Source organism: Neolamprologus multifasciatus, chromosome 10, assembly GCF_963576455.1.
Source record: "Neolamprologus multifasciatus chromosome 10, fNeoMul1.2, whole genome shotgun sequence".
NCBI lineage: Eukaryota > Metazoa > Chordata > Actinopteri > Cichliformes > Cichlidae > Neolamprologus > Neolamprologus multifasciatus.
Window position 1 is genome coordinate 2,473,994 of NC_140448.1, and position 22,398 is coordinate 2,496,391.

At 42.0% G+C, this 22,398-nt stretch overlaps 1 protein-coding gene and 1 long non-coding RNA gene across 8 annotated transcripts in view; both read right to left on the reverse strand.

Annotated features, from left to right (window-relative positions):
* The window catches only part of igsf9bb (immunoglobulin superfamily, member 9Bb), a 165,825-nt gene that overhangs the window by 137,678 nt on the left and 5,749 nt on the right, over positions 1-22,398 (reverse strand). The window lies entirely within an intron of this gene.
* LOC146509330 (uncharacterized) lies at positions 10,201-21,111 on the reverse strand. Its single transcript, XR_014876392.1, has 2 exons — positions 20,453-21,111; positions 10,201-18,008 (listed from the first exon to the last, which is right to left on the reverse strand). It is a non-coding gene; the product is annotated as an uncharacterized LOC146509330 (long non-coding RNA).

A 22,398-nucleotide genomic window follows, 5' to 3' on the forward strand; every position in this document is an offset into this window, starting at 1 on the left:
AACTAGCAAACACCGTCGTAGTTACATGCAGCTGTCTTCTTGTTTGATGGCAGATACTCCCTTCACCCTGGCCAAAAAGGCTAAAATGACCAAAGAAAACCTAAACGATACACATCCCTAGTCGAAAGTGCTGTGTAACTGGTGTAGTTGTTATGAGTCTACATTTTGCAAACACCAATCTGAATCCAGGTATTTCTCCGGAGCCGGGGCCCAGGGAACGGATTCAAATGAATTCGACACCCCTGCTCTTGTGTATCAGCCCACACAGCAGTAGTGCGTGTGGGCTTCTCCCCTAATTAGCAAATTCCCACATGAAAATACAAAAAAAAAGAAAATAAATGCAGCTCTTGAAGCCTACAAATACTTTAATAATTACTTAAAACAATACCAGTCTTACAGCTGAGGAATGAGGGAGGAGTGGTAGAGGTAGAGCAGGTCACCTAATAGTCAGAAGACTGGTGGTTCAATCAATGGCTGCGCCAGTCTGCATGCCAAATATCCTTTGGCAAGATACTCCATGTGTGAATGTTAGAAAGCACTTGATCATTGAAAAGGGAGCTTGTGTGAATGAGTGAATGAGGCATGTTGTATAAAGTGCTTTAAGTGCTCAGGTATAGTAGAAAAGCCCTACATAAGAACCAGTCCCGTTACCAAAGCTCACAGAAGTGTGACAAAACACGCAAAATACACAAAATGACCAGCACTGCTCCTGTGTGACTCAGAACATGTTACTTAATTGCAAGATGTTTGAATTCTCTTTTAAACTACTGTAATCTACTTTTAGGAAACCACATTTAAAATGTAAAACCGACTTAGGCCACATATCTGCTGTCAATGTGTAGCTTTAAAGTTTTCATGCTTTAAGTTTGATCAGGTTTTCTCTTTATTGCAGCCAGTGACACCCCACCAGCCATCTCTACACGCAGATTTGTTTGGTTTACCCCAGACCTTCCCTGTTTTGCCTTGAGTGTCATCAGCTTTTTAGAAATCCTTACAGCTTAGAGATTTACTAATAGTCTACACCAGAAACGCTTTGCTGTCGTTAAAAAGCTGCTCTAGCTCTATCCACTAGGGCTGGGCAATAAAACGATCAAGATAATTATGATAAAACAACTTTTTCTCCATAGAAATATGACACATTGTCAACATAAAGTTGGTAGAACTCCTTCTGTCCATGTTCTGACGGATAACAAGAAAGGCAAATGACAAAGACAATCATGTCTCTGGGGCGATCGTGGCTCAAGAGTTGGGAGCTCGCCTTGTAATCGGAAGGTTGCCGGTTCGAGCCCCGGCTTGGACAGTCTTGGTCGTTGTGTCCTTGGGCAAGACACTTCACCCGTTGCCTACTGGTGGTGGTCAGAGGGCCCGGTGGCGCCAGTGTCCGGCAGCCTCGCCTCTGTCAGTGTGCCCCAGGGTGGCTGTGGCTACAATGTAGCTGCCATCACCAGTGTGTGAATGTGTGTGTGAATGGGTGGATGACTGGATATGTAAAGAGCTTTGGGGTCCTTAGGGACTAGTAAAGCGCTGTATAAATACAGGCCATTTACCATGTCGTGCCAAACCAATTAAGTTAGCAGCTCTCATTTTTCAGATGACACTTTCACAGATGCACATGGAGTATAAAGACAGAGCTAAACAGCTGTCATACTCTACAACATCACATGAGCCTCACTGCCCACTTCATTGAAATACTACTGTCTTTCTTTACATTTACAGTTCATATATTTACCAGAAGTAGAAGTAGGATCAGCATGTATACTTTCCCTCTTCCCTTTCTGATTTTCTCTGTATTATTGTTGGGATGTATTATTGTTGGGATTTTACCTTGCAATATAAAGCGCCTTGAGGCGGCTGTTGTTGTGATTTGATGATATTAATGTAACAAATTCCAGATAAGTTTGTGAGCCTGACATTTGAACGATGAAGAGGAGGAAAACTGTCCTGGTGAATGATAGGATATTATCTTTTTCAGATATGATCATCTACAGTGGATTTCTTTAGCTGACATGAGTCTACAGTAACAGTAATTTGTATTTTGACTCCATTAGTTACTCCAAAAAAGTAACAGTACTGTAACTTGAATATATATTGATTATGTTTTTTTTTTTTTTATCTTTAATCAGTAAATTCTTACTCACATAACATGTTGACTCTACACTGTTGTTTGATTGTAGTGTGGACACAGTTTTGTGGAGTGGAGTGGCCTGAACAGTCTGCTAACTATGTACCAAAGCTACACTTTACAACAGTTGGCTATAGGGATGGGTACCGGTTCTGACATAAACGGTAGTAACCAGACCGAAAAGCAGCGCACATTTCGGTGCTTTATTTCGGTGCTTTTTTTTCCTGAGCTGTGATACACTTTAGATTCTAGCCAATCATTTTACGTTTCCGAGGATAGTAAGCGGGTCCAGGTACGTAGTTCTTTTAGAGCAGAGCTACACATTAAAAATGTCCAAGGCGAAGCGGTCAAAAGTCTGTACTTCACAGCAAAAGATGCAAACTCAGCAGCCTGCAACAAGTGCTTTAAGCTGATACTGTGATACTGTCAAAGGAGGCGACGCATAGCGTTTTTTTTAAAAGCCGAGAAATGCGCCGTATTTGATAGCTTGCTTTGAGACCTCACACCGTGCACATCTACTGCGGGTGTGGTGCCTGTTATCAGACCCGGAGTTCGCAACATCCCCCAAAAACCCAAAGAGGAGAGTCCTGGCCCCTAGCCCTGCCAGTGTAGCAGAAATGATGACGGATGATGATGGCAGCAGCAGCCGTTCTTCTCTGCGTGAGTAGCTTAATGTTGTTCGTGTGTAATTTACGTTGAGTAGGCTAACCACGTTATTACATTAATGCATGTAAGGTGAACTAGCAAACACCGTCATAGTTACATGCGGCTGTCTTCTTGTTTGATGGCAGATACTCCCTTCACCCTGGCCAAAAAGGCTAAAATGACCAAAGAAAAAGTGGGAAACAGCTAAACATGAGAGGTTTTTGGACAAAGTTTGTGTTTTTTCCATTGTTTAAGCACTGCTTCCAGCCAAGAATGATAAGATATATGCCCCATAGCTGCAGAAAAGGCTAACATTGTTATATTTTTACAAAAAAAACAGCTGAACATGAACCAATTTTGTGTTCTCCATTCTTTAAGCACCGGTTTGAGCACTGTTTAAGCACCGGCACCGTTTCAAAAGTACCGGTGTGGCACCGGTATCGGATAAAACTTAAACAATACCCATCCCTAGTTGGCTATTCATCAGACAAAAGGTCACCAAACTGCTGGAAATGCTGAGCATTCTATATGTAGGACATCTTACTAACAGCAGTTTTGTACTCCTCTCACGATCGAAGCAGGTGATAACCAGCTTTGTGCCAATTATCTAGGATTAGTGATTTTAGGCTCTCTGAACCATGATAGTGCAAAAAACATCCAAAGTCAAATATCCTTGTGATATAGGCCCTTTCAAAAACAATCACTCTGAATGTGAAACAAACTTGTTAATCCTGCTTTGTAAATCCCTTTGATCGCATTAAACTCCTAATTCTCTGTGCAGTAGCAGAAATTATTTTTAAAGTACCACTTATCACCTGCTGGTAGCGACAGCTCTGACCGGAGCTTGGTGTCCTCTGCAATTTAACGCCAGCTGATGGGCCAACACAACAGATGTTTCTATCTTTGAACTGCATACATAAACACAAATGTAAGTTTTCTTTCCTTCTTTAAATAAAACAAAATATATTTTTTCTGTTATCAGAGAAAATTATGCTATGATGACAACACCACTGGAGTACATTGGGTCTCATCGGCTGTGATGCTGTTCAGTAACTCTGTGTGGTGTCATATTAACTTCCATCTTGCAGCAAGTCAGGAGCAACAAGGCCACACAGACAAAGATTTAGTAATAATAGATCCTGAGCATCATCAGACCTGCATCCAACCTGCTTTTTTCAGTGTATTCTCCCTGTATTAACATTACATAACCTGGAGGCCCTGCTGCTCCAAAACCACTCGCTGTTCTTTTTGGCTGCTGCTGAAGATTACACTAAGGCCTGGTGTAAGCACTGAGCATTAAGCTAGTTTTAGCACTCAGCTTATACGGTGCTGTGTTTTTCCTATTATTACATTTCAGGTTAAATATTACACAAAGATAACCAGAGTAAATAGAAAACGCAGTTTTTAAAGAAGGATTTAATTTATTAAGGGAAAAAAAAACAGACCTACCTGCACCTTTGTGAAAAAGTGATTGTCCCCTACACTTAATAACTGGTTTCGCCACACTTGGCAACAAGAACTGCAATTAAGCATTTGCAATAACTGGCAATAAATGTTTCACATCACTGTGGAGGAATTTTGGCCCACTCTTCTTAACAGAAACGTTTTAATTCAGCCACACTGGAAGGTTTTTGAGAATAAACAGTGTTTGAGGTCATGGCAAAACATCGCAATCAATTGACTGGCCCATTCCAAAACCTTCTTTCTGTTTTTCGGGTGGTGGGGTTGTTTTGATTGTCCTGCTTTTAATATGTTTTTTTGTTTTGTTTCGGGTCATTCAGAGGTGCTCTTGCTGCTGTCTTTCCAGTCACTGTCCTGCTAAAATACATAAGCCAAGTGAGCCTGAGCTCCAGACTAGAACAGGGCGATATGACCAAAAATATTTATCACGATATACATTTGAAAATTTGCAATAACGATATAGCTGACGATATAATTGACACTAGACAAAATACTTTACAACTCCTCAACTTTATTAGTGCAAAAAAACCCATCAATGTATTTTAACTTAAACAAGCAGCTGTTTTTTTATGTGCATTAAAGTTGTAAAATGTAACAGTGCAAATGCAAATTCCTTGCTGACAGTTTAACCAAAAGGCATTTCCAGTGGAAATTGGCATATCCTCAGCATAACCATGTATAATATCCACAAAACTTAAAAAGAGGTTACACACACACAATACCGTAATATTATGTTGAAGCACAGTACGTATCACTCCGCGAGGCTCCTGCCTACAATAGCTGTAACGCTCCGACAATCCATCAAGCGGTGCGGCTTCGTAGCTTAGCAAAGTCGTACTGAAACATTTGACAGATTTTCGAGCTCCGTGTACATAAAATTGTTTCGAGGTCAGTAAACACAACCAGAATTCATACATAAGGCACACGGGATTATAAGCTGCACTGTCGATTTTCAGAAAAATCAAAAGATTGATTTTAAGTGTGACGTATTTTCCAAACAACACGGTAATAACGACGGCCCGCTAGCATGCTCTACAAAAATAGTGCTTTGTTGTGTATCTGACGGACGAAAGCCAAACCAGTTCCACACCACTGAAGTTGCAGCATTTTTACAAACCAGTTCTGGTTCATCTGTTTCATTCAACGATCCGCTTTCGCCCTTCTCATTCTCCGTATGAAATGCTATGTATTGTATTCACAAATTTAACATCCAAAATTCATGGTTTTTACATTTTTATCTTTTGCACTTGGCAGGGAGTGCTGTAATGTTTTCCCTTTATGACAGGGAGTACTTCTTACAGCCATGGATAGTGGCAAGAGGACAGGACAGTTGAAAGAACTGGGGAAGGCGTGCAGTAAATGGCCTTGGTGACTGATTTGAACCTCTATATTAGTCAAAGTGTCTTTATTTGTCTCGCTTTGAAGAAATTTGCTTTGGACAGAGCAACACCACCCAGACCCACTGCACTCCACATAGTGCAGTGGGTAAATAAATAAATAAAGATACACATTACTCTTTACAAATTAAAGATTTATGTGTAATAAATTTGTTTTGTTTTTTTTGAGCAACAACAGCAACACATTATTATTTCTTCTTGTCAGCTGCTGGCACTTGGTCAGGACCCGTATCGTAAGAACTGAAATCTACAAAAGTCTGCATTAGGAGTCAAAGCAGGAGACAACCAAAGCAGTTGAAGATCTGCTCGGTAACAAGTTTGTTTATTCCAGAGCTTAAACAAGTTAAATATTTATCTAAACTGCTTCCTCTTGCTGTGTGTATATATACAACCCACTCTTCTGTCTGACCCACCAAACAATTAGTAATTAGTCTCATAGCATCCAGATAGCACTACAGTGATGTTGTGCTACATTACATTGAACCAAATCACTGAAATAAACTCTTTTACAATCAAAAACACACATCAAGGCAAAAACAGACTTTCAAGCTCAACATTACATGCCCTGCTATGATGACAACACCACTGGAGTACATTGGGTCTAGTGATGCGCAAATCATGAACGAATCGTTCAATACTCGAGAATCACTTTACTGACTCGTGAATCATGATTCACCAGCCCAACTGACTCACTGACACATCCCTGTTGCTGTTAGCAGCAATGTATCTAGCTTATAATTAAAATTGTGGGGAAAAACACAACATCCAGTATCATAACAAAAAAAATTCTGCTCTGAACTGGAAGAAAAAACCCTGAGTAGAAGCTCACATCAAGAAAATAGCTCCTCGGTTCACAGCAGCATCGCTCTGCTAACACGCTAACAGCACATTTGAGCTACTCACCCCCTCCCTTCCTGTGCTGAATCGTAAGCGAATCACTCAGGACTCGCTCACCCCCTCCCTCCTGTGCTGAATCATAGAGCGAACGAATCACTCGCTCACCCCCTCCCTCCTGTGCTGAATCGTAGAACGAACGAATCACTCACTCACCCCCTCCCTCCTGGCTCACAGCTTCTTCTTCTTCTTCTTGGTTGGCAACCAATGTTAAGGCGCATTACCGCCCACTGGCTCACAGCTCAGTGGACATTTAGATGAGAAAATACATATTTAACACATTTAAGGAAAATAAAAATAAAAATAAAAATAAAAATAAAAATAAAAATAAAAATAAAATAAATAAATGTTTATTAACCAATTTTGATAGGAAAATGCTTAATTTTAGAAATGTTTTTGCTCTTTTTTGCTCTATAAAATAGTTGTTTTCTTTTAGAATCATTCATCTCAGCAGTAGGATTTACATGAAAAGAGAAACAAATTAAGTTTGAGTGAAAATGTACATTTTTTGCACTCTCTGGTCAACTGACTCAGTGAATCAAATGACTCAAAAAATCCGATCACTTTGGTGAGTGACTCATTAAAACTCGATTCAGTAAAAAGAATCAAATTTACCATCACTAAGTGGGTCTCATCATCTGTTTCAGATGTTGACTGTCTTAATTACACTGAGCTGACCCACATACTGGAAACTGACGCTAGCAGCACGCTTGCCAAGAAGTAGTTAAGGGCAAGATTTAAATGAAAGCACTCACTACCAATTAAAAAAAAAATAGTGTGATCTCATATACTTCCATAATCCCTGTGATACATCAGATAAATGAAAACATTTCCCCCACACATAGACGGTACTCATGTACAGCTGCCGAAATGCCAGCTTAAAGCTCCAGTTTGTTCACCTGTGTCGCTCCTTCACATGTGTGCACCTGCTTACTCAGCAGTTATGTGTGGCTGTCGCTGCTCTGACAAGGTCGTGTCGTTAGGATCACTGTAAGAATCACCTTTAACCTTTTCTTTCCCTTGTGATTTTACACACAAAAATTATGAATGGATAATTTAGGAAAAATACAAATACAACATTTGCAACAATGTACTCCAGTTAGATAATAATCCAGGATTCCTGAAAGATGCAGCAAACACATCCTGCATTGTCTGCGAAACGTGCCCATCAAATGTTCACAGTAAACACATTTTGTCTGGTGGTAGAGGAGATACAGTGCCAGCTGCTTTATATGTCTCTATTTAGACATGACAGCTATTCCCTGCCCACCTTAGGTCCAGAGGGTTCTCTCACTGCTCTGCACACAGGTAGCTCTTCTCTCCATCTCTCTAAAAAGCTCACTGCCTTTCATTCTTTCAATCTCTGCATATGAACAAACGGTATAATAAAGGACGACCATCTCTCCGAGCTGCCCTTGCGTTGTGTATGTAACCCATATCAACTACTCCCTGTCACATGACCCACGTCAGCTGAAAGAAAAGGACCAAAAAGGACTCTTAACAAAAGGACTCTTGCACAGAAAATCACAGCAATTAATTTTTTAATTAATTGTGGGCATTTGTTTATGTTGTGTGTTGCATTAATTATTTTGTTCCACTTCCCCTTTCCCCCATTTATTCAATATATTTTTGGTACAAGATATTGCAGTCTTTGGTCTCATCATTCACACCATCTAGGCTCCATAAAGAACTATTTCTTCTGCGCGTCAGTCAGTAAACTCATCCATTGCAATAAAACTAGTCCTTAAATAACTTTGCGTTACATGTACTATATTTCAGTAATCAACACAAAGCATCTTGTGAGAGCTCTTGATTGATCCCGTCTGTGAGAGAATTGTTTGTTAACTGATTTGACTGTGATGGGAAGAAATGTGTCACATCTACAGAAGATCAAAGAGGCAAGTTGTTTGGACCCAACAATCAGACCAGCCACTGGACAAAAGTGGGAAGGAAAAACTCCAGAAAGGCAGAACAGCAGTTTGCTTCAATTGAGAACTACATCTTGAATTTTACAGCTACTGATTTATTTTTTGGATCCACGTCAAGTTCCATCAATCCATATACACCAAAGTGCCAAAAATACTCCAAAGCCAGACACCGATGTAGCCAGTTTGGCTGTTATATACATTTTATACAGGGCCCATGTCAAATAATGCCTCTAGAATTCACATAAGTATCAGGGTAAAGATGTGAGGTAGCACAACTGAGGCTATTCTGAGGTATCTTATGGCCCTATCCAATAAATGTTTAATGGGTCTAGAGAAGTCAGCGTGGAGGAAGCTGACTGTGCTGCATCAGTAGGCCACGCTGTAAAATGAGACAGGGGAGGAAGCCAGGATGGTGGGGGTGGGAAAATGTGATATGGAGTACAGGATTCAGAGAAAGTATACGGACTCACCAAGATGTATGTTAGCAGGAAGCCATTACCAAAAACCACACTGCTGCACTAAAAAGCCCCCAAATGAAAATGGGATTGGTATGAAGGATGGTTTTTAGACATGCTCCGTTCCAAATCAGCACTGATATTCAGCTTATTTTCAGAGAAACACACTATACAGTATTTGACTTCAAATGAGCCGCACTGCTCTGTCTGATAAAATGAGTAGAAGTTATCCACTCATCCATCTAACCACTTCCTCTCCCTCACAGCATACACAAGTTTATGTCTGTAAAACTAGCAGGGGGTGTAAGTTAAGAACCAGTGCACCATGCATGAGATCTCTAAGCAGATCAGGAAAAACAGTGTTAACTCAAGTGAAGGCTTTCCTCACAAAATGCATTGATTACAAACATTAAACATTGTCAGGATCATTTAGTGGAGAGTCACAGTAACCTTATGAGGCTGAAGGATGTGACAGGTTTGCAAGAGACAACAACTATGTAATGTCTTGATGGCTACAGAGAAAACTGGTAATTCACTTTGTGAAGCAGGTCTCATTTTTCTGCTCCCAAACTTTGTCTTTCAAAGTGTCTCAAAACACACTGATAACAAAACGGTTCTTTTGCCCATCAGGAGCTCTCTTATACTGTGTACATCTGCCCATCCATATACCCCACTGCAAATCTCATGCAGCTGTGGACAAAGCGCTAACGACGCCTATAATCTCAGGGACATAACAGAAAAAAGAAAATGATTTCAGAACGTCAGTTGTTAAAGTCTGCAGACAGCAAAGTCCCCAGCAAAGTAGGAGGAAGAGAGACCGAGAACACCTCCAATGTAGGGCAGTTAATTTGATTTTACACCGTCTTGTGATTTGATTGGCGGTTGGAAAATTCACTTTGATAGGTACGTGTACAGCCAGGGTTTTGGTATATATTTATTTCGGTCCTCCAAGCAGAAGGACACCTGAAGAAGTTCAAATCAATCCGCAGCACTGCTTCATCAAAGGGAAAGACGACTTTCACCTATCAGACAAAAGGTGTCTTTCCCCTTCATCTGTTGGGCTTCATCATTTCTGCTGTCAGGTACCGAAATGATTGGTGTGTCCACAGTGACAGTGACACAAGCATCTGAGACTGCCTGAAATCTTTTGGTAAAATAAACCATCTAATGAAACTGGTAAGGGTCAGAACTGGTTGTTGTAAAGAACTGGTTCTGAGTATTTCAGTTCCTACAATTAGCTGATTTTATTTCTTGTGTCTGAGGAGGAATATTGTCTTTTTTTCTTTCTTTTCTCTTTCTTTCTTTTTTATGTTTTATTGCACAGACATGTATCCAGAACAAAAACAACCACATTATACTCATGCTATGCTAAAACCCAGAGTGAGGTTAGCTGAGAGGATGCAGGCCGGAGCTCAGCAGCCAAACCCTGAACTTCAACAGCTAACAAACGGATGAGCAGTCAGGCTGCAGACTCTGTTTCTACCTGTTCATGTTGCTGCAGCAGAATCACTGAGGCAATCGCTTCAAAGTCTCTTTGTGCTGGTTTTCATCTTTGCTCTGCGCTGTTAGCTTTGTGTTCATACAAATATATATAATATATTATAAATATATTTAATTAATCAACTAATATTTAAGTGACAGAAAACAGGATAGTAGGGATGCACCGATACCACTTTTTTGGAAATGAGTACGAGTACGAGTACTTGCATTTCAGTACTCGCCGATACCGATACCGAGTACTTAATAAAAACATGATTTAAATTTGCAGGTAACAGCTTTAGTCCTATAATTTAACAAAAAACAAACAAACAAGGGACTAGTTTGGAATTAAGAACATTTATTTAAAATGAAAAGCATGTTGTATGCAACATATTACAGAATAAATAATTATAAAAAACAAAATTTAATTTTAAATTTGTTCGTCTGTTTCTCTGTTTAGAAGTCTCACTAGCACAGTCACAGCTGGGATGACATCAGAGGCTAGTAGCTGCTCACTTTTTTAGTTAGTTCCTCAAAGGGGGCGAGGATGGCAACAGTCGTCTCCATAAGAGCCCATCGGGGCCTGGGGGCGGGCACTCGGCGCCTGTGATTAACCCCTTACATGCCGCTCAAACATAGACAGGTCTCAAACCGTAGTATCGGTCCTCGGTATCGGGGGACTTTTAACGAGTACGAGTACTTTAGAAAATGTGGTATCGAGGCCGATACCCGATACCGGTATCGGTGCATCCCTACAGGATAGTCTACTTGTGTTGTTTTTTATTTGTTAGTCTGGATCCACAAGTCACACAAAGCTACATAACAACATAAATGACTAATGACTAACAACAATAAACAAAGAAAGTCCAAGCTTTGTAAAAATTTCAATGGAGCCTGGTGGCACGTAATAACCTGAGTTCAAGTGAAGTGGTGAACATGTTCTAAATATAGCACACAACTAAACCAATAACATGTTGCTGCTATCCATGTCCACAACAGTACACGGCTTATATTTTTTAAGTTGTGTACTCGTGTTTTTAGACATAGAGGGAGAACAGATCCAACGATCCCGAGCAAAAGGGTCAGTGCCAGTATATTGTGATTGCTCACTTTGTGTACCGTGACTGCAGCAGAAGAACTGTGGTAATTATTAGCAGGACAGCTTTAAGATGAGTCAGCAAGAAGACACTGGTACAGTGTATTCAGTGCACATACAGGAGAACAATTGCTTTCAGAGATGTGCTACAAAGCTGCTCCAAGTCAAAAGCTTTATCATGAACAGTACACCACGCACAAGCTTATCTGTGATAGCCATACTTTCTTTTATTGTCACACATCTGAGGAGTACCTGTGAGGTACTTAGAAGGGAGCATGTCTGGAGTGAAACAGCAGTTATCATTGTGGGAGTCAAACAACATTTAGTGAGATAGTGTCTTTATCCATGTTGAACTACGCCGGTGGACTCAAACATCATTCTCTGCCACCTTTCAAGCTTCTTTCAGGAGTGATATATAGTTAACGTTATACAGGAAGTCAATACTAGATAAGCAAACTCTGTCCTCCCCCACATAGAATTATTGGTAAACCCAGGACACTGAGTGACACACAAATCCAAATGCAATAGAAAAACACTTGCAGCTGAGCCTGAGAGAAAATCAGCTGTTCCTGTCCCAATTTCAGCACTATGAACGTATTCCAAGCTTATTAAAGCTACTAAAGGTGTGAAAGTCAACACTAGTGTGTGCATATGAAACATTCCCAGTTCAGTCTCCCTAAAATCATGGCAAACTTGATAACTATATTGTAGTAATAATAATGGATTGGATTGAAAGTGCTTTACAATGCCACTATTCATTCACTCTCGCATTCACTCACTGGTGGAGGCAAGCTACGGTTGTAGCCACAGCTGCCCTGGGGCAGACTGACAGAGCGAGGCTGCCATATCGCGCCATCGGCCCCTCTGGCCAACACCAGTAGGCAGTAGGTGAAGTGTCTTGCCCAAGGACACAACGACCAGGACAGAGAGCCCAGGGATCGAACCGGCGACCTTCCGGTTACAGATACGCTTCCCAACCCCCTGAGCCACGGTCGCCCAAACGTATATTTGGGGGATACAGGTCCTTCTTGGATGTCTTTGACAGTTCATAAAGTTTTATTCATCTAAAACCAAAGATGGATTATATTATCTTCTGCCTATTTATCCCATAGACTGTATATAAAGATAGACAGCATTTCTCCTCCCACTGCACAAAAATTAAGCCAAATTTGTCCCAAAGTGTTTTCTGTCCTGTGCTCCACTTCTCTCATTTCTCGCTGATACTGTGACTGCACCAAATAGACAAAAATGAACTAAACTAAAATATTTTGGGTTGATTTCTATTTTTATTTGTCAGTTTATCAGGTGTTTTTCTTTGATAACTGAGCTGGAACAGAAATGCGCTGTCCTTGCACTGGAAGTACATACTGCAAACCTGACAGGGATCTGAAACAATTTACAACTACACATAAAGCGCACAATCTTTTCCATCAGTTCGTGTAGCTGTGTACCCTCAGTGGACGGGTTCACTGAACCCAAATGGAGGCTGCTGGGAGCTCAGGGGGAACGACAGCAGCTGTCAGTCACTGCTCCTTGGCCCAAATAACAAGCTGATTGACATCTAAAGGTTGGTGACTTTTATGAAGTGTGCCATTTCCCCAAGTAACAAGAGTGCTACTTTCCATTAAGCTCTATGTACATGAAAGGTTTCTGTATGTGGTGACGCGCAAAGCACAATATACTGTGCATGTCCGCCACTTTATTAGACCTGTGCACTTGATCAACTGCCCATTAACCATAAACCAATCAAATAGTAGCAGCTCAGTGCATTTACACGTGAAACAGGATGTGATTTAAAGTTAGAGTTTATAAAAGATTAGATTGCACTTCATCAAACAATAATATCGTGCTATACTATTTTAGCAGCTTTTTTTTTAAACAGTACATTTAAAAAGTACTTGATAACAACAATAATTATAATTAATTAAAATTAATTAAGGAGTTTAAACAAACGGATCAATTTACCATTATAGAAAAATAAACATACCAAAGCTGTTAATTTAGGGAAGCTGTGATACTGGGTGGTGGCATAATACGTTTTTTATGCATTACTTACATGTACAGTCTTGGTAAAAGCGAAGCTCTCAATTTACCGGTCGATCTACGTCCCTACCCTCACCTATGGCCACGAGCTGTGGGGAGTGACTGAAAGAACGAGATCGTGGATACAAGCGGCGGAAATGAGCTTCCTCCAAAGGGTGGCTGGCCTCTCCCTTAGAGATAGGGTGAGAAGTTCGGCCATCCGGGAGGGGCTCAGAGTAGAGCCGCTGCTCCTCCACATCGAAAGGAGCCAGCTGAGGTTGTTCGGGCATCTGACAAGGATGCCTCATGGGCGCCTCCTGGGTGAGGTGTTCCGGGCACGTCCCACCAGGAGGAGGCCCCGGGACAGACCCAGGACACGCTGGAGAGATTATATCTCTCGGCTGGCCTGGGGGTAAGCTGGAGGAGGTGGCTGGGGAGAGGGAGGTCTGGGCTTCTCTGCTTAGGCTGCTGCCCCTGCAACCCGGCCCCGGATAAAGCGGAAGAAGATGGATGGATGGATGGATGGACTTACATGTACAGGCAACTCCACTGAAAAACTCCTGATGTGATTTCTTTTGCAGTGTCCTATAGGTCTTTGGCATCACAGGGACCAAAGAATGTGATTAGTATTTCTTACTATTGTGTTTCAGTTCAAGATGAAGAAGGAAAACCTGCTTTCATCCTAGCCAAACGAATATTTAAATAAATGCTGGATAAAGCTTACAAGGGGGTATTCCATAGCTGTAAACCAGAGTGACAATGATCCAGCTTCAAAGAGTACGACCACATGCCTGAGAACATTAACTCGACATGAAGCTGGCAGCCAGAAAATTCAGTCTAAAAATATCCACTGACAAGTGCCAACTTTAAACTGCGTCTTTTTTATGCAAGAGGATTTAAACTAAGATACATTCTCATTTTAACAGGATGCATGACCTTTAGAAAGTTGCGTGTTTAGCATCGGAGAGCCATTTTCATGCACGCAGCTCAGTCTGTGCATCTTCTGACTCACACCTACATTCACATACTGGTGAATTACTATTATCAGCTAATATTGGCCTCTCTGAGACTGACACCCATATTGATACAGACGCAGTACATAATGCTGAAAAAGATGCAATACAATGATTAATAAATTGTTCCTTTGTTGAATAATGGGCACACTGGGAAAAAATATTCAAAACAAGAGCATGCATATCAATTTTAATTTACACTGTATGCCTCATACAGTCCTCACTAACCATTTATTAGCCTTTAGCCTTGTTGCAGGAAGTATACCATGCAGGCAACTTACAGGACCTTTTCTCAAGATCCTGAAAATGACAGCAATTGGAATTTTGATGAATTGACTAAAGTCAAATAGCGGTTTTATAAGCAAATTTATTTGCTAAGCGAATTCTGTGAAATTAATGAAATGCATATTTTTGTTCTGTGCATCACAGAAGCATGTTAAAAAATGTACTTTACCATACTGCTGAGTCTAGCCTTCAGAATGAATCTGGGTGCAAAGATGAAACCACGCTGAGATTTGGCTCAAAGAAACGAAATGTTTGCTTCAAAGACTTTCTGAAGCTTCTGTTCCCGTTCCATGACTCCATATCTTTGCTACCATATTAAAGCTTTAAAGTAACACAAAAGCCTTGAAAAAGATATCATCTCAGTTTCCCACTTCAGCTATAATTGTTTGCATGTTACATTGTTAACATGCAGTACTGTGGAGGCAAACCTGACTGTGCCATGCATTGATGAGCACACTGAAGCAACAAATATTCAGGTAAAAACTGACCTAAAATGACACACGGGGCCTTATTTTGACATGTAGGTTACAGTCCTCTCAGCCGGGCTGTGCCATATCATAACCCTGCAATAATACACATTATAGTATACATTTTTATGTGATATAAAAGCGTCATATTGTGATATCATTGCTATAGCAACACCATGCATTTGTATTCCCTGGTGTGCATTACAACAACTCAAGCCTCGGCACGTCTGAGAGTCCCGTATCAGCTTTGCCTATGATGATTTATTACTTAAAAAGGGATCCACTTCAGCAACCCCCAATAACGCACAATGCTTTACAAAATATACAATACAACTGCTGCTGCTAAATGTGGAGACAACAAGCTTTTTTCACCACTTGAGGCAAAAACACTGTTGACTACTACCAGGCTAGGAGGAAATACATGCAGCTGATGATGCGCAAAACAAATGCAGCTCCTGCAGAGTTACATGGTTAGAGCGCTTTAGTTATTGTTAAAGTGTTAAGGAGTTATATTATACTTTTACTTACATTTTACAGGGAAAACACTAGGGGTGGGGGAAAAAATCGATACTGTGTAGTATGGTGATATTTTGTTTGCTAATAATGTATGGATACAGGGACAGCAGAAATCGATATTTTGTTACAAAAAGGTTTTTGTGCTCTGACTTCAGAGCATGTTGATCCTTTTTCTGAGCAAGAATCCTGACATTCCTTCACTGTCCAAATGTGTTTAACTTTTTTTTGGCAGCAATAAACATGACAGTTTACTTATTTTAATTTAAGACATGTTTTATTTTAATTAAGTTTAAAACTTTTTTATTTAATGTAAAATTATATTTTGTTTTAATTTACTTTCAAATTCTTCAGTTGCTGAAGGGGCTGCATAGTTTTCATAAACTGCATAGTTCAGAATAGCTATAATTGTACCAGATGGTTGATTCAGTTAAGTTGGACTAGACTGTAATACAAACCGTTCAGTTTGTCAACAATCAAACTGAAATGAGAGAAAGACTGAGTGTGAGACTTTGATATTAGATAAAATGAATATTGATAAAGTTTACCTTTATGTACAGAATCTGAATATCGCAAAATATTTTTAAAAAATTGCAATAATATCGTATCGTGGGATGTATGGTGATTCCCACCTCTAGAAAACACTAACTAGGATATGTCTGTGAAGGTTATCAGTCATCCAGGTCATCGTAGTCAAAGGAGCTTGCAAAGAAAAGCGTCTGGACTTCTTTAAGTTGCTTGAAGACGTTTCACCTCTCATCCGAGAAGCTTCTTCAGTTCTAAGGTCAAATGGTGGGGAGTCCCAGATTTAAACCCAGTGGGAGTATCCCCCCAAAGAGGGACAAAAGGACCCCCTGATGATCCTCTAATCACCTGACTAGGATATTTGTAAACACTATTTGACTTATGCTGTGTCATGGGATATAATGCTATGTCACTATTGCTGAATGATGCTGCTGTTGGCACCTTGTTTCAGGAAATTCACACTTTCAGTTAGGAAGCATGCCATCATTGGAAAAGGATGGAAAATGGCCCTGGATTTGATTTTGAGGCTGTGATGCCCACCGCTATGTCTCAGAACTCCCTGCATTAAGTAAGTTACTAACTAGTTTGCTGGACTATTAATATAGAGTAAATTCATATTTCGCCCTTTTCGATGTGACTCTAAAATTCTGTATTCAGAGTGTACATTGCATAAATGAAAGAAGCTGTTTATAATGCCAACAGAATGAGAAAAGATGCGAACAGGTGATCTATCGATTTATACTGCATGTGTAGAAATTAGGTCATTAACATCAGTAATCGGATCAATAAGAGGTCGGATCTGAGCATTCCTAATGAAAAGCAACTCTCAGCCCCCTCAGAAAACACAAGTCCTTCAATTAGAAAATGCTGAACACCCGCAGGATTTAAATTCACGCTGCAAATGAGACACGAGTCTCCCATTTCTTGGTCAGCAGCTTTATTTTTGCCAAGCAGCCACCCACTTACAGCGAGACTGCTCATTAAGTGATCATACTGTAGGGATCATCAAAAAACTGGGATACCAGGAAAGTTTGTGAGAGTTCAATTAATTAGGCAGCAGCGCTCTGTGCCAGCTTAGTTTTGCCCAAAATACACATGCTCTGACAACATCACTCAGTCAGTAACACAACTTAGGCCCAGATGAATCTCATTTCACTGAATCTACCATATACCAGCTCTGTATATGCATCCTGCAAGATTTGACTGAGAACAGCTGGAGCAGACCAGATGACCCCCTATGAGCAAGAGCTTGGGAAACAGCGAGAAGGAAAAACTCCCAATTCTCAGCGGTGGAAAAACGAGAAGCGAGCCAGAGATTAATAATGACTATTTATTAAATGAAGTGGTGTACTGTATAAACACATAGTGAATAAAAAAAAAGCTGAGTGTAGGAGAAAGACTTCATGGGAAACCCCCAGCAGGTTTGGCAAACTGCAGCGTAACAAAGGTCCCTCGGTTCGACGAAGTTTATTATGTTTTGGTTTGCTCATGAAGGATCGTTTTGTTACCTTTGTGATTTGTTGGTTATTATTTGAATTCTATGTTCTGTTTATTCATGTTTATGGATTGTTCTTTGGTTGTGTCTCATGTTTGTGTCCATGTGTTATATTCTGTCTGTCTCTCAGTGTCGCGTCCTTGTGTAGTGTTTTCTTGTTTCCTGTTTTATTGTGAAGGTCTGCGTCTCATGTGAGTGTGTTCAGTTTTACCTCTCTTGCCTCGTTAATTACTCCCTGCTGTGTCCACCACCTGTGTGTAATCTCCCCGTGTTTCTCTGTGTGTATTTAAGTCACGTCTTCTGTCATTGTAGTTGCTGGTCCGTCTGTGTATCCACCATGTCTCACTCGTGTGTTTTCCCTGCTGTCCGTCGTCATTCTCCGCTGCTCATCCTCCTTCATGTTCATGTCCTGGTTCGTGTTCACTAGTTTAGCCGTTCTCAGTTTAGATAGCCTTCTGTTCCTTTTGCCGTTTGCCCATTTTTATTTTGTGTCTAATAAACCACGCTCACACCTTTACAAGTGCCTGCGTTTGGATCATCTTTTATTTCTTCCACACGGCTCATCTCACTCGCCGTGACAGTACGGACCAGCCAAATATGGATCCAGCAGCATTCAGCCCACCCAGGGAGCTTCAGGAGGCCGTTATCGACTCCGCTTCAAGATTAATCAACCTGTGGGTAGAGCATGAAGGAGAAGCGTTTCTCTATGCTGTGGAAGCCAAGCTACAACAGCTTATTTCCGGTTACCCCTGGTTAGTGGACTCAAAGCACCCGCTCGTACAGAATTTTGGTCTTCACGAGCTTCATCTTCACCCTCCCGCCGCTACCGCTCGCTTAAATGTCGGACGTGCCGTCCGACCCGCCGGACGAGGAGTTTCCCGGCCCGTCGGAGCCGTCTCCAAGGAGGAAGCGACGTTCGCGCCACCGGCGCAACACCCCACAGCCGGATGTCGGGACATGTAAGTAGCCGGCTGTGGTGAGTGAAAGGGACACTTTTTTCTGCTGCATCGGATTCTGTGACTGTGTTTTCTGGAGATATTTTTTGTTTCTTCTGAAGATAACAATGATTTTTCCGTCTCACCCATGGCCACTGCTCTAAAGACTGCCTTTGCTGAGCCCACACTCAGGGTTAATGACTGTGTTCACGCTGTTGTTTCTAAGTTACTGAGTCTAGCACTACGAGTTTAGGGAATGACGATGTTAGGGGAGCCTTCGTCTGCATCGGTTCCTTCAGGTAAAGCAATAAACTTCCCTAAAACAGTTTTTCCTGACCATATCCCCCCATCCACACCTTCACCACAATTCAATGTGGGGTCTGTAACACAGTTATCAGTTCAGTCAGCCACTCCACCACCTGTTACACCTCCGTTACATCATCTTCGCTACCTGTAGCTCAGTTGCCACTAGTTCAGCAGCCCACTCACTCGTTCATTCGGTCACCATCCTCACCGTCTCATTACGAGCAGGGAACACACTTCATCATTACATCTGCTGGTTCTCTTAAGCTGGTCTTCTCAGAGACAGTTGCTCCCTCTAGGGCCTCCCCAGAGGCTGGGTGTCAGTCACCAGCCAACTCTGGATCCCTAGAGGTCAAGACGCCAGCGCCAGCAGCTTCATTGGGGACTCACCAGAACAGTCTCGGCTCTCAGCACCCCCTGAGAGTTCAAGTGAGTTCACCCGTCCGCCTCCGTCCTCTGCTGAGTGTATTGGGGAACACTTTCAGCCCTCCGAGGACTGAATCTCACTGTTGCTGCCTGAATCAAGCCACTGTGCTGCTCAGCCCCAGCCAGTGTCCACACTGCCAGAGGTCTCCGTACCTGCTGCTTCAGTGTCTGTCTCCACTGGAGGGCCCGAGTCGCCCGTCCAGCCTCAAGTGTCGTTAGCTGGAGGGCCCGAGTCGCCCGTCCGGCCTCATGCCTCGTCAGCTGGTGGGTCCGAGGAGCCCACCCAGCACCACGCCTCGTTAGCTGAGGGTCCTGGAGGACCCAGCCAGCACATCCTCATGTCTGCTGATGGTCCGGGGAAGTCTGTTCAGCCGTCACCTGCTGAATCATCCCCTGCGACTTCTACTCCGTCACCTGCAGCATCCGCATCACCGCCTGCAGCATCCACATTGCCGCCTCTCTGCCGTCAGGTTCCACAGCCGTGTCTTCATCCACGCCTGGTCCATCCTCTGTGTCTTCATCCTCGTCTGGCTCAGCCTCCGTGACTCCGCCATCGTCTGGTCCTGCCTCGCCTGGTCCTGCGGTTGCAACACTGCCATCAGAGCCAGCTCGGCCGGTTCCATGGTGATCGGCCGCTTTCCAGGCCTCCTGAAAGAATTCGCCGCCGCCGGCTTCGTGGCCGACCTCCGGACCTGCTCTGCTACCGCCACTGCCTTCCGCGTGGCCGGCCCCCGGAACTGTTTGCCCGTCGCCACCGTTGCTGTCCGCACGCTCAGCTGCCTGAACTGTGTCCGCGCCGCTGCTGCCTTCAGGCAGCCGGTCCAGAACTGGGTCTTTAGATTTTTGAGCAGTCAGCTCCCTGAACTTTTTGATATGTGGACTCATGGTTTGACCCTGTGTAGTTTGTTTTGAATTATTCATGTATTTCTGGACTTGTGCTCCTTGTGTTTTGTTTTGCTTCTGCGTCTCATGTGAGTGTGTTCAGTTTTACCTCCCTTGTCTCGTCTCGTTAATTACTCCCAGCTGTGTGTAATCTCCCTGTGTTTCTCTGTGTGTATTTAAGTCACGTCTTCTGTCATTGTAGGGTCAAAGGAGCTTGCAAATAAAAGCATCTGGACTTCTTTAAGTTGCTTGAAGACGTTTCACCTTCATCCGAGAAGCTTCTTCAGTTCTAAGGTCAAATGGTGGGGAGTCCCAGATATAAACCTGGTGGGAGTGTCCCCCCCGCAGAGGGACAAAAAGACCCCCTGATGATCCTCTAATCGCCTGAGCCAAGGTGTGAAACTGGGTGTGGGTCCCAATCAGCCAGAGTTTCGGGTGAGCTCGTTGTGAAACTTGGCCCCACCTTATCATGCGAATTCCTGAGGTCAGATGACCCAGGATTTAAGTGGGCGTTAAGGTGAAACGTCTTCAAGTAACTTAAAGAAGTCCAGACGCTTTTCTTTGCAAGCTCCTTTGACTACGATGACCTGGATGACTGAGAACCTTCACAGACATTTTTATTTTGTGTTTAATAAACCACCCTCACACCTTTACAAGTGCCTGCGTTTGGATCCTCTATTTCTTCCACACGGCTCATCTCACTCGCCGTGACAAAAGGGTTATTCAGGCTGCAAACCTTCATCACTCTTTATGTTTATTGGACAAACATCTTTGGTCAAGTGGAACGTGATTGTGTTTGGTGATTTGTATCTTTGTGAGGTGGATGATTTTTTTTTTTCTTGGGTAACATCACTTCTAAATATTCAAAGTATTTCCAAACAATGGAAGATGATTCTTTTTGAGGAAAAAGCTCTTCACCTTCTGCTGTTCCGGGCATTTGATTTTTTTCTTTTGTACAGTGGTACTCAGAGACAGCCCAGAAAACTTCACACTGCAGGGTGCAGGAACAGCTGTGATTGGCACATGCAGGCACATCATCAGGCAGTGATTGAGGGAGCGCATGACTTGCTTTTGCTTTGCATTCTATTGGCGGAGCACATTTTCATTGTTGCTCGATCATATTTAGTTGATTACGTGAAGCCAAAATTGTGATTATGACTAAAATTTGCCATAATTTAAACTTGAAGCCCTAATTTTAAGATTTGTTTACTTTTCCATGTGGATATACTGACTGAGACCATTAAAAAAAAAAAGCATACTATGTCCATTACTTTTTCTCACATTATCACACTCCGATGTGATGGTGACACACAACAGCAATCACTCACTCCTCCTGTTGTCCCCCTGAGTGGGTTCCAATCACTGAGACCCTTGACATGGGGGTGATGCAACAGTATTTAACTTGTACTCATTAAGGGAGCGCTTTACACCCACTATCATGTTTGCCTCAAACAAAAAGCACGACATCGCTCGCTTACTAGCATACATACAAGGAGTTTAATTCTCACTTCACAAAGAGACATTTACAGATCAGTGTAAGATGATGAAAAACTTACGTTTAGCATAGCAGAGCATAAGTGGAAGAGCATCAACTAAACAGTCATGAAATTGACCGAGCACGCTCCTTTTTTTCCCAACAGACCAATAGTTGTAATAAGCATCTCTGCAAATGTGCATTCTATTTTAAAATCAAACTAGTTCCTTTCAAAGAGAGCAGGTATCTGAGCAACATGAAACTACAGTGATGAAGATTCAATTATTTATAAATATCATAATAATGATTGCCATTAACTGGAAATTACATGAAAAATGGTGGTGAGCCACAGCCAATCAGTTCGCCACTCATCCATCCCTGAGGATATCATCCATTGGCAATTGCACCAATTTTCACAACTTTTTGACAAACCATTCTGTCGTTGACTATCTCTGCCCAATTCAAGGATCGAGACAAAAGACCTGAAGAAAAATGCAGGAGATGGAGAAAGATGAATAAAAAAAGTACCACGGGTGCCTGCACAACTAGATATTTGATTAAGAGAGACGTACACAAGTGCA